The sequence below is a fragment of the Cavia porcellus genome, unplaced genomic scaffold (assembly GCF_034190915.1).
Source record: "Cavia porcellus strain 051 isolate PalLab524CR breed Dunkin Hartley unplaced genomic scaffold, mCavPor4.1 scaffold_13, whole genome shotgun sequence".
NCBI lineage: Eukaryota > Metazoa > Chordata > Mammalia > Rodentia > Caviidae > Cavia > Cavia porcellus.
In genome coordinates this window covers 38417349-38434083 of record NW_026947496.1, presented here as the reverse complement: position 1 = coordinate 38434083, position 16735 = coordinate 38417349, and the positions used below count along the sequence as shown (strand labels likewise).

The 16735-nt window shown below is 35.7% G+C and overlaps 1 protein-coding gene across 3 annotated transcripts in view; it reads right to left on the bottom strand.

Annotated features, from left to right (window-relative positions):
- Chrm3 (cholinergic receptor muscarinic 3) overlaps nucleotides 1–16735 on the bottom strand; it is a 448118-nt gene that overhangs the window by 172399 nt on the left and 258984 nt on the right. Inside the window, exon 1 of one of the 3 annotated variants that reach the window (XM_063259680.1) lies at nucleotides 11814–12687. The exons of the other annotated variants lie outside the window; for them this stretch is intronic. The gene's annotated coding sequence lies outside the window, so the exon portion shown is untranslated. Of the gene's footprint in view, nucleotides 1–11813; nucleotides 12688–16735 lie in introns of those variants that run through there. 3 annotated transcript variants of the gene reach the window in all.

Sequence of the window (16735 nt, the reverse complement as noted above, 5' to 3'; positions counted from 1 at the left end):
AAATCAGTACAGTGATCTCTCAAAAAACTAGGATTGGAAGTGCCATTCAATCCAGCTATTCCCCTCCTAGGTATTTTCTGAGAAAAATTGAAAATGCCATGTCACAGCGATACATGTGCAACCATATTTATAGTAGCATAATTTGTAATAACTAAATCTTGGAAACAATCAAAATGCCCATCAACTGCAGAATGGATAGAAAAGATGTGATATTTTTATACACTGGAATATTATTCAGCTATAAAAAGGCTTCTCTTGAGGCTTTTATAGGTAAATGGAAGCAACTTGAGACTGTATTTATAAGTGAAATACGACCCACATTTGCAAATATCATATTGTCTCTCTAATGTAAAAATTAAATAATAATAAAATACTGAAAAAGTAATAAGATCCAAAATGTACAGTAGATATAATAAAGAAAGGGAAAGAAAGTACTCAAAAGGAAAGAACAACTTGTAATATACACAGATAGCTGTATGTATATTTTAGTGTACAAGATAGATAGCCATACTATTAATTCTCTGTTAGTTTATCAAAAGGAATGGTTTCTGCTGTCATTTTTGATTGTCTATTCATTTGTAAGCTTAGATTTTGTAATGAACAACTACTTCTAAGATAAAAATATGTAATATACTAACTAGTGTTGATTTGTTACTGTTATTTTTTTGAAATTCTATATTATTTCTACCTTTTTCTGTTTTGCTTTTTAAAAATAATAAAAAATTAAGTTTATTTTGAATACACATTTTACACATCCATGACTTTGTAGTACCATGTATTTTAAAAAATACTGGTCTCTTGAATTATGCAGATTTTGACACTTTTTATTATATAATACAAAAAGCCACATTAATTAATATCACCACCAGTCTCAACAGAAAACTTTGTTTCTGCTATAAAGCTGTCAAGCTCACAGTGGTGGTGACAGTTTTTCTAAAATCTAAATTTTCTCTTGAAAGCTCACATTTTATTGTTGGCAACAAGTACTATTGACTGCTTTCCTTGTACTGAGTGACAGCACACGTCACTCATTTTTGGGAAAATGTCTATAAAATACCCAATTCTAGATCAGCAGTTTGTCTGCTAGTTGCTCTTTCACATGCAAATGGGGTTTCATAAAAGGTAGCTCAGATTATATTTGAAACAAGTTTACCAGTATCCTCTCTTTATTTTTTTTTAAAGACAACCATCATCATTTCCTGTAAAACAAAAATTTATGCATCCCTCAAAATGTGTACACAGAATATTAAAAAGATGTTTCCTCCAAGAATAAGATCTAGAGCTGCAGTGTTAACATGGTGGTAGAACATGAGCTTAGCACACACAGGCCCTGAATTCAATCCACAGCCACCCCTCCCCCAAAAAGAGTCAACAAAATTGCTATTTTATACTATACCACCACAAACACAATTATTTAATAGTAATTTTTATTTTATTTTTTGACAATTTCCAATCAGATTTTATTGGTATATTTTAAGTATATTTAATGATTACACGAACACTCTTAACTGAAACAGAGATAAGCAAGGGGTACTGGAGAACACAAAGAGTCGGAGCACAGTTTTGTGTCCCTGTCTTGATTCACACCAAGGAATCAGCAGTTTAACTAACATACTGAGTGTGTATCACTCTTTGTGTATAATTAAGATTATGAATCTCATATATCACCTTAAGGGGTCTTGAAAACACATAGCTTCAACACATCACTGAGAAAACTATGACATGAAAGGACAGGACATTTTGAATTAAAGACTGAATAAATCTTTAATCCATGGTTTAGATGATCTGTGTGTGTGTGTGTGTGTGTGTGTGTGTGTGTGTATACAGTGAAGATTTGTATTCTTCATTAAAAATTTTAATAAAACTTGGAGTCAAAATTAAAATAGAAACTAGAGACTCTGTGTCAAAACCTCCATTGAGATTTGGAATATTATACAATTGCCCCATCTTCGGCTACAGAAAAATACCATAGCATTTTTGCTTTGTTTTGTAAAGACTTATCAATTAATATTATTTCAATTATTTTGAAGAGTAATTTATCTACATAGTATTAACTGAAGTAGCAAAAGAATAATTTATCTACATAGTATTTAACTGAAGTATCATTGTGAAATTATAAAATATAGAACAATTAAAGATTTAAATATTTAAAAGGCTTACTCAACCAAACTGAGCTATATGGGTGATATAGTGTCATCTAAAAGAGAAATTTTCCCTCTGGTCACCGGGTCAATATGACCTTCTTTAACAGATAACTAGTTACTGTATAGGTATGTCCTAATGTTACACTCATGAGTAACTCAGAATTCTTTTCATAACTCGTATGGTCACATTGTCTTTTATCTCAATTCCTGAACACTGCTTTTGAATTCAACTTTTGTTGTGTCAGTGACATGAAGTGTTTGTATGTTCAGAAGAAAGCACGTTTGCTCCATTATAGGAAACTCTTTTCTGCAGGGGGCAAGAGGTAGTTACTTAGCTTTACAGTACTGTGGCCATGAATGAAAAGGAAACTGATTATGTAAATTAACTTGGCTGGGATATTCCCTCTTTAAGAAAACTATTTTCTTGGGTTCTTACAGTGTGACAATTATAATCTTGGCAAAGTTCAACAAGGAAACTTCAAGGGTAGCAAGAATTAAAAAATAATACAGTTGGTATAATGTGCACAAGGTGCCCTTATATCATGATTGTCAAAATATGCAGGGACAAAATAAACATATGTGAACTGATTAGGTGACCACATCAGGAGAACTTGCCTGTCGCCTGTTAGTGGAGCAGGTGTGCAGACACTGTATGCAAGATGCAAGAGTCACCATTGGCCTTAATCAAGTATGCATAACTCCTAAAGTGCTGAATGTGAATGATTAGGTTGCTTTTCTTTCCATTTTCTACAATATACATTTAAAAAGTCATTTTAATCCTTGCTGATCTGTGGAGGCAGAATACCCAATTAAATTACCTTCATTATAAAAGACATACAGGAAAACACTTTTTATAGCACATGATTCCAAGCCTTTAAGGAAAAGTAGCACAAAGCTACTTAAAATTGTATATAAAATTTAAACAACTGATGATACTAGAAAAGGTCAGAGAGAACGCCTCACTGTGGAGGGTTCAACTGGCTGAGAAATTATAAAACTGATGTTTTGTAATGAGAGAACATTTTAATATTCATTTCTCAAGGCCAGAGGCAGGCTAATACAGTAACAATTATATCCAAACAGAAGAAGACCACCTTCTAGGAAGAAATAATTTCAGGACAAGCTATAGTTCTCCATATTAATGTATTATTACAACTTATACTTTCTGAGTGCCATCTGCCAAGTATATTTTTTAACGCTTTGTTTGAATTTTATAATTCCCAGATAGGCAGTATTATTATTGGTATCATATAGATGAAAATGTTTCTTTAAGTTCAAATGATTTGTGGAAAGCTTTTCTAAGCAGTGAGTGATAGTCTGGTATTCAAAGTCAGGGTCTCAAATCCACAGGTCACCTCTTTTAACTGTTGCTAAGGGGAGAATTTCAGAGCATCCCTGATTCTCTATCATGTCATTATAGACCCAGCAAACACTACTATCTAGGAGACACTGCTAGATGCTGGAAATATAATAGTTGATGATAAATTGTTCTTATTTCTTCACAAACAATCTCATCAGCATATCATTTCTTGGAGCTGATTCAATGAGACATTTACTGTCATGTTTAATTTCACAGAAGGAAAACAAAGACAGAGATTGTCTAGATTTTTACACTTAGAGGAAAACAGAATTGTTGTCTACTGATTTTGGCCAAGGATTCTGTCTACTAGCTATCACTATGTGTCTTCTAGAGATTAAGCCAAGTGTGCTGGAAGCCATGAAACTCAGAACTCCTCCCCAGAACCTGCTGCAAACAACCATTTGCTGGACTTCCAACAAGAACTATTTCAGTGGTTTATCCTTGAGGACAGCCACAAGGCAAAAATCATGAGACCTTCTCCCTATTTCTTTCTTTTTTTTGTGGGTGAGGGGAGGAGATGGATGAGGGGCTAGATTTTCAATATGCTGCTCAAGCTGACCTTTAACTCCTGAGCTCAAGCAATGTTTCTGCTCCAGTTTCCCAACAAACTGGGACTACAAGTGTGTGCTACTCTGCCTGCTTGGTAATCAGACTTTTTAAAAGGTAAATTAAAATCATGAAAAAATTAAAGTGTGAGAAAAAATCTTATATGGCTGATAAATGGGGCCTAGTTTAGTAGAGTGTATGATGCACTAACTCCATGGGGTATAATAATTTTAGTATCATTTTTAATTCAAAAGTAGAGTACTAATTACAAATATAACTTTACTACATTGTTAAAAAATACCCTAATTCATAATGCACCCTAATTATACAAATAGATAATAATTCTATATTTAAAAAAGCATTAGAACATTCCATGATTTAAAGTGTACTACACGAGGGTTAAATGGACTTTCTAGTAGTATGACATAAGAGTTCCACAATCAATTGCACAGCCTTTGATGAAACTACTCAACTCAACGTGTGAGGGATGCATACGTGTTTTTCAGTAAAACTTTATTTACAAAAGCAGAGAGTAGGCCACATTTACCCGAAGGGCTTGGCCTCTGTGCAAGAATATACAAACATTGGGGAAGGCAAAGGCATTTATACTAGCATGTTAGAAACATCTTACAATATTGATTAAGTTTTAGAAGGTTAAAATGTGCACATCTCAGTAATCAAATTACACACATCTACTCACTTGAATGAAAACCACTGGTCATCTGTTTCAGACTGTCTATCTTTTTGCAAGTTCTGCACCAGACTTCAGAACAAGGAGTCTTTACAAATCACTTAGTCAGACAGAAAAACTTTTATTATTGTTAGTTAAAAAGTTGAAAATTTTGTGAGCTGGCCATCAGTTATTCAACAAACAATTCTAAGTGGATGACAGTATCCTGCCCTGTTTGAAGTGTATGTGTAAGACAGCCTCCCTGCTGTCAAGATGTTGAAAATCTAACAAGTGAAGGAATGTTATCTTTACTTATGCAGCAATATATTTGGCCTCAAAAGCAAGAACAGGCACAGGAACAACAGGCACGTCTAGGAACAAGCAGAAAAGTGCATGCTGCACAGGGGGAATCCCTGGAGTAGATAGGGAGAACTTTGCTGCACCCATTTTCAGAAGAAGTATATTCAGTTTTAGTTTATGTGTCTGCATTACTACCTGAAGTGTTTGCTCATTAACTTTCCAATATTTTAGAAATAAATAATCTACTATTAACTGATTTCAGATTTATTTTTATTGCCCCAAGCTTCAATTCAAACCTACTAGCATTATACACCAAAGCAAAGGGAAATATCTGCCATTACTTTCCAAAAAATAATAAAGGTACCTTTTAATGTTTAATTTTTGATTTTAAAATATTTACTAAGTGCAAAATAGGTGGTTGCAGAAAGTTAGACTGAAAAAGAAACTGCAAACAGATCAAAGGAGATGCCGTCTTAAAATGCTTACTTCCTACTTCCAAGTGACAGAAGAGGGTCAGAGCCCAGGGTGCTGCTGGAAGACAGTGCTAGAGGGGAATGTCAGGCCAGGTTAGGCAAAAGGATGAATAATTGGTAGCTTCAGTAATCAGATTCAGTGATAGTAATGACCTAAAAGAAGGCACTGGTGTAAGAGTAAAGAAAAGAGGGTACAACTAGGAGAAACAAAACAAAGCAAAATAAAACAAAACATTAGGTGTTGGTAACTGATTAGATATCGGGGAAGGAGTAAGCAACTAGAATTTCTAGCTTTGATGATTAGATTAAAATCTAAAATATAACACAAAAACGCCAGGAAACCAGGGGAAGGAGGATCAAGGAGCATTTGTGGAGGTATATTGAAAACATCCACATGGAGAAAAGCCAGATTAGTGAGTCATGATTCCAAATTCCTCTAACATTACAATTTATTTCATGTATTCTGTATTGTGGTTATTGTGCTAAGCACTTTTATGTATAAATTCATTGAATTTTCCTTATTAATACAAGCATTGCACAAATATAAGAAATAAGAAACCAGTGTGGTTAAGTCGTGTTCCAACACACACACACACACACACACACACACACACACACACACACACAATTAGGTGGCAAAGTCTGGACTTGCATTCATTCATTCTTAATTCTAAATCAATTGTTCATTACTGTCATATATAGTATAGTGATAAAATAGCTCAATTTAAAGGATACTGAAAAAGACACTTTGCCACTGTTAGTGCCACAGATGTATTGTTTTGGTTTTGCCATATGTCTGCTTCATAAGTGACTTCATAGAAAGACTTTCACTGGCTTCCCTCCACCAGGCTCAAGAGGCACTTCTGTAAATGAGGTCCGTTTAAGGAACGCGATGTTTCACTGCCTCCTGAGTCAACTTTTGTGCCAACTGGATACTGGTCCAGCCTCTGCAACGTGTCCAAAAAAGGCAAAGTTTTTGGCTTTGGGTCAATATTGATTTGGACAGAGACAAAGGGACAGATTTGTGGGATTTTAACCATATTTGAAAGTAACAGAGACTGAAGCTTGGCTCTCATGTGTATCAGTTCGGGGCCAAGATATACCCATTCATAAAATGGAATTTTTTTTTCTGACTTACTGTGGTGGAAGGCCCTGGATTTTTGGCACATTCCCCAATCCAACACTTGGTTGACTTTGTGTTGCCACCATGTTGACAGCTACTCGCCCAGGGAATGAGACCTTATCTTCAAGTGCTAGAATCCCTAGAAACCAAATGGAAAGAAGGAGAGGCCCCTCAAGCTGTGATGGATGCAGGTTTGTTATGATACCCATGTCAACTGCTAGGGTAGTTCTAGAAACACCTCACATAAGTTTTCCTCAAAAAGTGTGGATTCTATTGACTCACCTTATATCTTGCAAGTGATTAGTGTGGTGAGATGGAGCAGAGAAAGTGCTAAATAGTGACTGACGCATAGCATAGTCAATGTACAACAGCAATTATCATCAATTGCCTCATACACTTCACTAACAGCTCTATGGGCGATTCTAACAACAACACTTCTCTAAGATGTTGGATTTTCCGGGCCTTGAGTCAATAAAAGAAAGTTGAAAACAAGTCTAGAGTAAGGCAAAAATCCAATTCTGTTCATGTGATTTTTGTGGAGGACCATCAGGATGGCTGTCTTTGAAAGAAGACCATTTGCCTTCATTTTTGGCTAAGCCTGGCCCTAATTCCATGTATTGGCATGTACAGAGCTGGCTATGGTAGCACTTTACCTCCTCAATTGGCTTTAAGCAGTGCATATGGGTCTAGCTGATATGTAGCGTTTGAAGCAATGTGACAAGTCAGTGATGCCCGCCTATAGCTCCCAATGGAGGAGCCAGGCTGAGAGATGCTATACTGGGCTGAGACTGAGGCTCAAGAACCTGTGATGCTCAGGACATGAAGGCCAGACATCAAAGCTGAAACACCTACTAAAAACACAATATGCTTACCCAAACTGGGTTATGCAGATTACTCTTTCTGCAAACCTCTCTCTGCGTGTTGCAGAGATGATGTTGTGCTCCTACCTAGTCCAACTCAGAATATTCACGTAATTTCTGCCATTCTCACAGTCACTAAACTCCAAGCCACTCCCCTCTTCACAAATTAATAAAACTCTGGTTTGGTCCTGGGTTGAGGCCTTTGTTCTGGGTAGCTATCGTCCTAACTGGACTGAGAATTCTGTTGGCTTCTCACAACTACAGATATGTGTTTGTCTCTTTTTTGCACTGTGTGTTGCAATGGAAGTGGTAGATTAGAATTACTTATTGGAATTCCGATAACTTTTCTCTGGGATTACAAATGTGAACTCTTTTAGACCATGGTGAGGCTAGAGTGGGCTCTCTTAATTCTTACTAAGGTTAGTATAATTACAGATCTTCTACAGAAAAATGTTGACAAGACATCAACATTTTAAAAATTAAAGGTACAATTCATTTTATTTTAGAATGCATTTGTTTCAGTTTGTTTTCTTTTTACCATAGAGTGTCTACAGATATTATTTCCCTTTTAAGGCTGATTGACAGAACTATTTCATGTATTTTATATTCCTGGCAAGTAAATGAGTACTGACACTGGGATATAGACAAATAAATGGAAGAAGTGCTTTCTTCCTAATGAATATAGGTTTAGATATCATTGACATTCTAACTGGGCAGTATACCTTACCTTATACAGAGGAAATAAGGAAAGCAGATTAAAAAGAACAAATGCACGTCTCTTTTGATTCCATATGCTAACCTAGATACAATACATGCACCATCAAAGAACTGTTGTGCTTTAATCAAAACAAATTGAATGGTGACACAATCAATCAATCCTAGATTGTCTGTGTGATTTTCTTTTCTTTTCTGTTTTTAATTCTGTAATTGAAATGAATGGAATATACCCTGTAGTATGCTTGCATTTATGGAACCCAAGTAAGAGGAATATGAGATTCAATAGAGTACAATCATTTATCAATGTTCCTGCAAGAAGTGTATGGCTTGTCCAAGCCACAAAAAATTTGGTTGAATGGTCATAAGAATCACAACTCTTGATTATGTTAACTTAGATCTAAAGGAAATACACTATTTATAATTAACACAATGTAGCTTATTAATTATAATGTACTTGCATGGCATAAAATGCACTTGTATTATTCAGGGTACTTAATAAGTAATAATTCAGTGAAGGAAAATTAGGACTAAGAGATGTCAAACAACAATCAAAGTCAGAAATCTAATAGTCAATGATGCCAAGACTAGAATCTCAGTTATTAATGCCCTTTGGTATTAACTTGCAAAAGAAAAAAAAATTTTGGTGAAGCAATACTACTGAGGAGAGGACAGTAATATTCTATGTTGCTCAAATTAATTAGATATATGAGTGGTGGGCATGAATGACCCTGAGCACTAAGACATATATAGTTGTAAAGTTCTTTCTGTATTGTTATTATGAAATCAATCAGACTAAAACAAAGGCACATTTCACAAGAGTGGAAGAAATTGGTTTCAGTCAATCCTTTTAGCATTTTCCATGTGACTACATCTTTTAAATTACTGGCAAAATCAAGTAGTTATATTGCTTCAAAGGCTTTGGCTGGAACATGAAAGAAATTGAATGACTTTGCAGGAGAAGATCAAATATTGTATCTAAATGCCTATCCATTCAACCAAAAGCTGAATGTGTCTTGGCAAATTAGTTATTTTTTCATTTCCTTCTAGAATTCGATGGTCTGGAATGTCTTTCCTTGCCTTTTTAAGGGGATTACTTTACCTGTTTTCAAGGTCTTTTTTTAAGTTGGGGCCTTAAAATCTTAAAATGGGCTTGAACTCATGATCTTCCTGCATCAACCTCCTGATAGCTGAGATTATGAGATAGTAGGCATGTTCCATGGTAGTTGGTTCTGATTCCCCTCCCTAAAGTTCTGCAACATTTATTTTATCATGCCACACTGTTACATTCTTTTGATTTGTTTGTGTTTTCTCCAGTTGTTTTGTGAGAGAATACAATGCACATAAGCACACGGCTGGGAATTTAGCTCAGCGGCACAATTGTTTGTCTGGCAAGAGTAAGGTTGTGAGTTTGATCCCCGGTACAAACAAACAAACAAAAAAACCCACAAGTGCATATAATAGTCAGCCAGATTCTACACTTAATACTTCTTTTGTCCTTTCCATGCTGAAAAAGATCATGCATATTGATTACTGCATGATGCATTTTTGGTGTAGGAACCATTTCAATGAATGCGCTTCATTTAGACTGAAAATTTCTAAAATATTTTTTTAGTCCTTTTCAACCTTCTAGGAGAGGAATTTCTCCGTACCTATTAAAATATAAACTCCTACTTGACTGACTTTCAGCTTGGCATTTTGTACTACCTGTTTATGAAATGCACTTATGTCATCTATACTATATATGGTCTTTATTATGTTTTAGAAGCCATGGAAACATGAATGATTACTCAATAGAAATGCCGTGCCTAAGATTTAATGCTATGTCTATCCCTTAAATGTGTTTGAACTTGATCCTGAAACAGCTGGGACTGAGATCTAAGCAGATCCATTGGAGCAGGGGTGGGGGTGAGAGGTGACTCTTATGATGGTGAACTGGGAGAAGACATTCCTTTCGCATCTGCCATGGGCCTCATCTATATGCAGCATTCCCTATGAAGAGAATTCTACTCACAGAATTATACAAGGCTCTTTTACGGGACCACTTTTAAGAACTAAAACTCACTAGGGTTTTTGAGAAATGGTATCATTCTATAGGACAGGATTTGGACTTTTGACACACATTTAATCCTTTAGTTTGATTGGATAGTTTGACTAGAATTGTCATTTAAAGTTTCACAATGCACATTCCCATATCATAATTTATAAAGATCACTGCTTAAATATATTCTCTAATACTTTTAGATGAATGTAAATTAAACAAAAATAAATTTAAAAATGCATCTTACTTTTCAGCAAAATACTCTCTGCCACCATTATTCAAAGAAGGAAGTTTTATTCATGCAGAAATGAGTATATTTAAGTAAAACCAAAAGTCTTGTTTGCTTGTTTGTTTTATTTGCCTTATATTCAAAGTACCAAAGAGTACTTTGGTTACATGCACAGAGATCTAATAATATGGTTCTCAATATGAATTACTCAGTATTTATCTTCCCTTTTAATCATATTTGTTCACATGTTTTACAGGTAAACTGAGAATAACTTAAAAATCTAAAACAAGGAAAAATTTTCAAATTTTCCAAATTGTTACAGATGAAGAAAACTCCTTAATAAGGTTTAAGATTAAGTATTTGAAAATATCAGTAGCATTTAAAGTATGTTCATGCTTAGTTCTTTGTTCTCTTGGTATTTGCAACATGGAATGATTGGAGCCAAAAGACAGGAGAGATTTACTATTTCATTTTAATAATTCAAACATGTTTTAGTACAACTTGTAATTCTATTTTAAATTTTTTGGCTTTTTGGGGAGAAGGCTGTTACTCTGTCCCTGAATAACTGACAAACTCACTAGCCACCAAGTGACTGTAGGAACATATGAACAATATAAGCAAAGAAAAATGGAGCAAGGTTTTTAGTTTTAGCAAAGCATATTCTCGTATACTATAGACTTGATTATTCTCACTGACATCACAGGCAGTGTACGAAAATGTTACAATAACATGATTTGCTAGCCTACAGGTTGGATGTATGATATGTTAGATCCTTTCCCCCAAACCATAGATGCAACATAATTCACAAGCCTTAGTTTTTAAACTTAATGCTATCATAGGCCTCCTGCATATGCATTTTTAGTACCCAGATCCTAGTTCAGTGCTTCACAAATACTGCTGGCTCTTGAGCTGGAACAAAGCTTTCAGAAGCAATCAACTCCTCTTGCCATTCCAGGTGCCAAATACACACAATGTCCTTTTATTTATGGAAATACACACAGATCTATTCTGCATGTACTCAGAGCTCAACACAAATACCATCCCTTTCCCATGGGCGGCAGGAAGGATGTGGTTTGACAGACATGGTTGCTTCATCTGACTGTTCTTGTAAAGACCTCTTGTTTCTGCTCTGAGTCGCTGCATTACTATGTCTGCAGCTTTATTTCATTATATTTTTGCAGATCTGGCAGCTGAGCCCAGATGTATAAACTAGGCAAGCACCACCAGGCTATATCACCAGCTATATTTCTACTATGGTAGAGAAGATACAACCAAGCCATGACTGAAATCCCACTTACATATTTTTAAAAATTACCATTTTAGTAGATCATTTAGTTCTTTTTTCCTCCTTACCTTCATTGGAGACATGCTGAAAGTGTATTCATAACCAAAACATTCCTATGAGCTGTTAACTGCAGTAATTCCTTATGCATGCAAGTCAGCTGCAACAACACAATACTAAAATCGCCAGATGAAATGGGTGGCTTGACAAAATCAGCTTACTTTGAGTCTAATCCAGGAATAAACATACAGAAATCTCCAAGCAGTGGAAACCGTAAACATTATAGAACTGCTCCCTAAAACTGTAATGCTGGTAGGAACATTATTCTCAGAAAAAGCAAATATTTGCTGACTTATCTTGGTTTTACCTGAAAGCAAATGTGGGCTAAATAATCATAAGCTACTGTTTAAAGTGGAAAGGTGTAACACAGCGTAAGTGATTAATCCACCACCACCACTGTCCCTTTCCCTTCAAAAAACTCAGAACATGCATACACTCAGAACAAGCATATCACTGACTCTGAGCACTAACTTCACAGAGCCTGCATTCCTGAAAGTCACCCAATTCTTTGTCATTTCAGGAACACTTTGGCTTTGCTTCTGAATACCTACTGCCGCAGAATGGCTCTTGCACATCCCTACAACACAGGAGTTGCCCTTCCATTCTTGAGTCTCCTTTCTCTTTCAGGGTGGTAATTAAAAGATGATCTCCTCTTTTAGAGTCTAGGATCCTGCAACTCCCTGAAATCCCGACTAAACACGGTATTTGGTATTTATAAGCTTGCAAGAAATATGCAAGTTTTTTTAACTCTACAGATTAAGTCTTTTTTGTGACTTTAAGCTTACCTTAGGAAAAGATGCAATTTTTGCTACCAGTTGCTTCTTCAGCTTTGTAAACAGAGTCTATTCTTCTTTATGATTCCCCTGCAAATTTACTCATGAGAATCTGTAATTTAAGAAAAGAGCTTTGGCTTCAGAGTAAGACAATCGCTATTAGTGGTTACTTCCGAATTCTTTCTACCTTACTCTCCTTGAGTTTTCTGTAACCACTTCTCATTTTTGTGTATTAGTTATAGTATGCATGATCTGAGAGGCTCCTGAGAACTATGGGAGCAGGTATCAAGCGAAGAAAGGATGGCAATTCAATGTGAATATTTTATTGGTATTGTTAGTGCACAATTAATAATAGCATGTCTTAGAAGTTGTACACAACTCCATGTATCGGGTGGAATTTTACTCTAGCCCACAATGTTATATAAATATCTACATTTTTTTTCTCCAACTAGAAACAAATAGCTCTTGATGAAAAGTCTATGCCCTGGTCCTTCAGAAGTCTATATCAAACTCCAAATGCCAGGAACATTTCACCTTGCCTCATGCTTCACTCTGAGAGGTTTGTGTAACTCTTATGTAAACCTCAGTCTCAAGACACATTCCAAACTGAATTTATTTCAAATTCCAAACTGAGTTTATTCCATTCCACTCACTTAAAATTCCAGTTGTGATTGGAAAATACACACTACATTTACCTTCTGTGTAGTGTTCAATGAACCACTTGTCATATTTCACCCTGGTGGATTGCATTTGAGTTCTACATGTGTCTGCGTATCAATTTATAAAGTTTTGTTATTATTTGTAAGGGATGTTTATAGCCCTCATTGTCATCTGTTTTAGCACTTTTGGATACTGTAATGTAAGAACTCTAGAAAAATGTATGATGATTGCTATCCTCTCCCCTATACCTTTATCATTTATTTGTTAGGAAACAATGTTATTTTTCCAATGAAGTAGAAAAGCAGAAAACTTAACCTCCCTATGTATTACCACTCTGTGTCCACAGGCAGTGTCAAAATAAACTTTGTGAGCTAAACTCAGATTGCTATCACTTAGGCACAGTAGGACAAGTCACTTTGGGACATAGCCTCAAGGAATATCAGTCCTCAAGCAAGAAAGATAAAACCCAAGGAAGGGAAGGGAACTGCTTCTTTATTTGGTGTGGGTGAATTTCCTGGAAAATATTTAAACCAGAAATGACAGGTAGCTTAAAAAAGTAAACCATACCTCGATAAAGGAAATTATATAAACATCTACCAAACTCCAGGTTTCAATGATATCATTAATTCTTATTAACGTAACAGTGATAAAATGTGTGTGTGTGTATGTGAATGTACATGTGTGCATATGCCCATGTGTGTTTTATTTTGAGTTCTGTATTAGGATTTTCTGGTGGAGAGAATTTTTTAAGAAAAATATTTCAGTTTAATTTCTTCCAGAGAAATGTTTCCAACTCTTCTCTATGATACAGGGACATCCAGCATGGTGCTTGTATTCCAACAAGTTCTTTTCTACACTTTCAACACAATGGGATGCTTTCAGGCCAATAACTACTCAAGTCTACTTACTCTGCAAGACTTCAGTTTTAACACATACAGAAGCCTTATCAAACACCCTAGTCATTTGCAGTTGCAAAATGAATAAAAAATACCATTTGTGTTTACAGTTCAACTACTTCTTTCTTAGAAGATGTATTAAGAGTAACTTTTTTTTAAAAGGCAAAAGTGATTGAGAATTATCATGTTTTTCTGGCATGGAGGACATTTCAAGTATTATTCTTTTATGTGTCACCCCCTAGCTATATTCTGTAACACACATTCTCCATATAAGTTTTTAGGGGTGGTTCAGATGAAAATAAACCAGCTAATGTAAACCAGGCCAAACAAACATACAAATAAACGAAAGTCATCTTGTATATTCTCTTGTTTAAGGCATGGTACTGTACATTCCCTTAGCTGACTTTGGTCTCTTTTCTGCATCTGCTAATGTTTTCTGAAGTTCAGGTCTTCTCTTCTCTTTATTCCTCTCTTGCCCATCGTCTTTGTTTGATTTCTATCAGAATCTAAAAACATCATTTATTCTCTCTTATTGAAAAAAGAGATTGAGTGACTTTGGTGTCTTTTTGAAATTCCACCCAAATCCTGTCTTCATCTCCCTGATTGCCTGCTGTAATGGTCTGCTTGCCCCACCAGTCTGTGCCGGATGCTATTCACTCTGGTACCAAGCTTTAACCAGCACCTATCTTTTAGCTCTCTTAGCTTCTTATTTCCTCAAATCATTTGACTTACTGTCTTTTTTTTTAACCTCTAGAAGCTCTCTTTGGCTTAACTTGCTTCTGTAAATTTCCACCTTTCTTCATAAATCTATGTTGTAGGTAGGTTAGTTAGACAAGGGTACACAGCCTCAGTCTTCAGGGTCTCTAGGACTTCCAAACTGCAACACTGATCAACTCACCATCTAACTTTTTCTTACTTTGCTGGCCACCTCTACTCTGATTCTTTTTAAAGAACTTTTCATTTGCCCTTTTCTTCCCCACAAAATTTTCTCTACTTTCTCTCTTTTCTCCTTTATGTGTTAAACATTGGAGTCTTATCTTATAGCTAGTGTCTTAACATTATTAGCAAGACACTGACCACTCACAAAGTCATCTGTCACTTTCATTTCCTTCACGTACTGTAGCGATCTTCTATTACTTCCATGTTGATGATTCAAGACACTAGGCATCTCAAATCCCAGAATTTATTCTTCCCCCTTGTCACTTCATCTACTCCTTTTTTTCTAGCTCTTATTGCCATATTTATGAACACAAATCTGATCAGATGGCCCTTGACTTAAAGCAGTTCAGTTCCTGTCCTTACTCAAGCTACCTCTACAGCCTCATTTTACCACCTGCTGCTCTGTGTGTGCAAAACTTATTCTCCCTGTACCTCTCAATCCTGTGTTCCTGCTCGCCCCTACTACAGGGCTTCAGTACAAGCTGCTTTCTGCCTTAGTTTCTGTTTCATTGTCCAGGTAACTCTGAGTTATCTTTTTGATCTCAGCTCAATTGAAACTTCCAAAAAGATCACAAAAAAAAAAAAAACCCCACAAAGACATTGTTCCTGAAAGCTCAAATCCCTCAAGTACAAAATCTTCTACTTTGCTTCTTACGTGTAGGTTGATGAGTTATTTCATGAAATAAGAGGAGTTTGTCATCTTACACTACACCTAGCTAAAGCATAGAGGTTAAAACTTTCATAGGGCAAAATGTGTGTGTGTGTGTGTGTGTGTGTGTGTGTGTGTGTTTACTTACCTGATTTTGTGCTTTCTCTTCCATAAAGAATATAGTAGAACATCAATATTAATGCTTAAATAAGGTGGGTATGTAATTCATCATCCAACTGAGGTGTTTGTCCCTGAAAGGTGTTGACATTTATAATTATACCAAGGCGGCAGAGGTAAACTGCAAAGTACATTGGTCTCTGGTAAATTGGAAAATATATCACCCAGTTTTGGGTGACTAGCAGAACAAATAAGTAAATGTGAAATTCTCTGTCCATGGGAAACTGTTATTGGAATCACAGGATAACCAAACCTATCAAAATGTGCTGTTAATATTTGTATAAACTGTGGAATTAGTCATGCATCTTCAGTTAAGCAGAATGTACAAGCAGTATATAATATATGTACTGTAACTTCAGCGGTCATTACAAATTTTATTGGAGCTAGTTCTGTTTATTCTTTTATTTTATCTCTACCATAAAACAATGTGAAGAAAGGAGGTGATATCAACCTTCCGTGGAGAAGTTTCAGTTCAATTCGAGGACAGTATCATTTGATACTTACAGATGAAGGAACTGATACTCAGAATTTAGAAATTAGTGGGTCATAGCAGGGCAGATTGTGAATTGCATAGCTAGAGCTTTAACAAGGTTTTTAGTTCAAAGACTGGTCCATTTTGTTAAACTATCTCCCAAAATGGAGACAACAACACAGTGTATTTTATGTTCCTGTCTAGTGCCATGCAGAAAAGCCCTGGAAATTTGTTTACTGAGTCTCTCCAGAAAATGACTGCAGTGACTAGGGTAGTGGTATGTTTGTTCATTCATCCTTCATTTTTAGGTGCTGGCTTCTGGCCCTGTGACAAGGACTGAAAGGGCTTTACAAAGTCAAATACAACT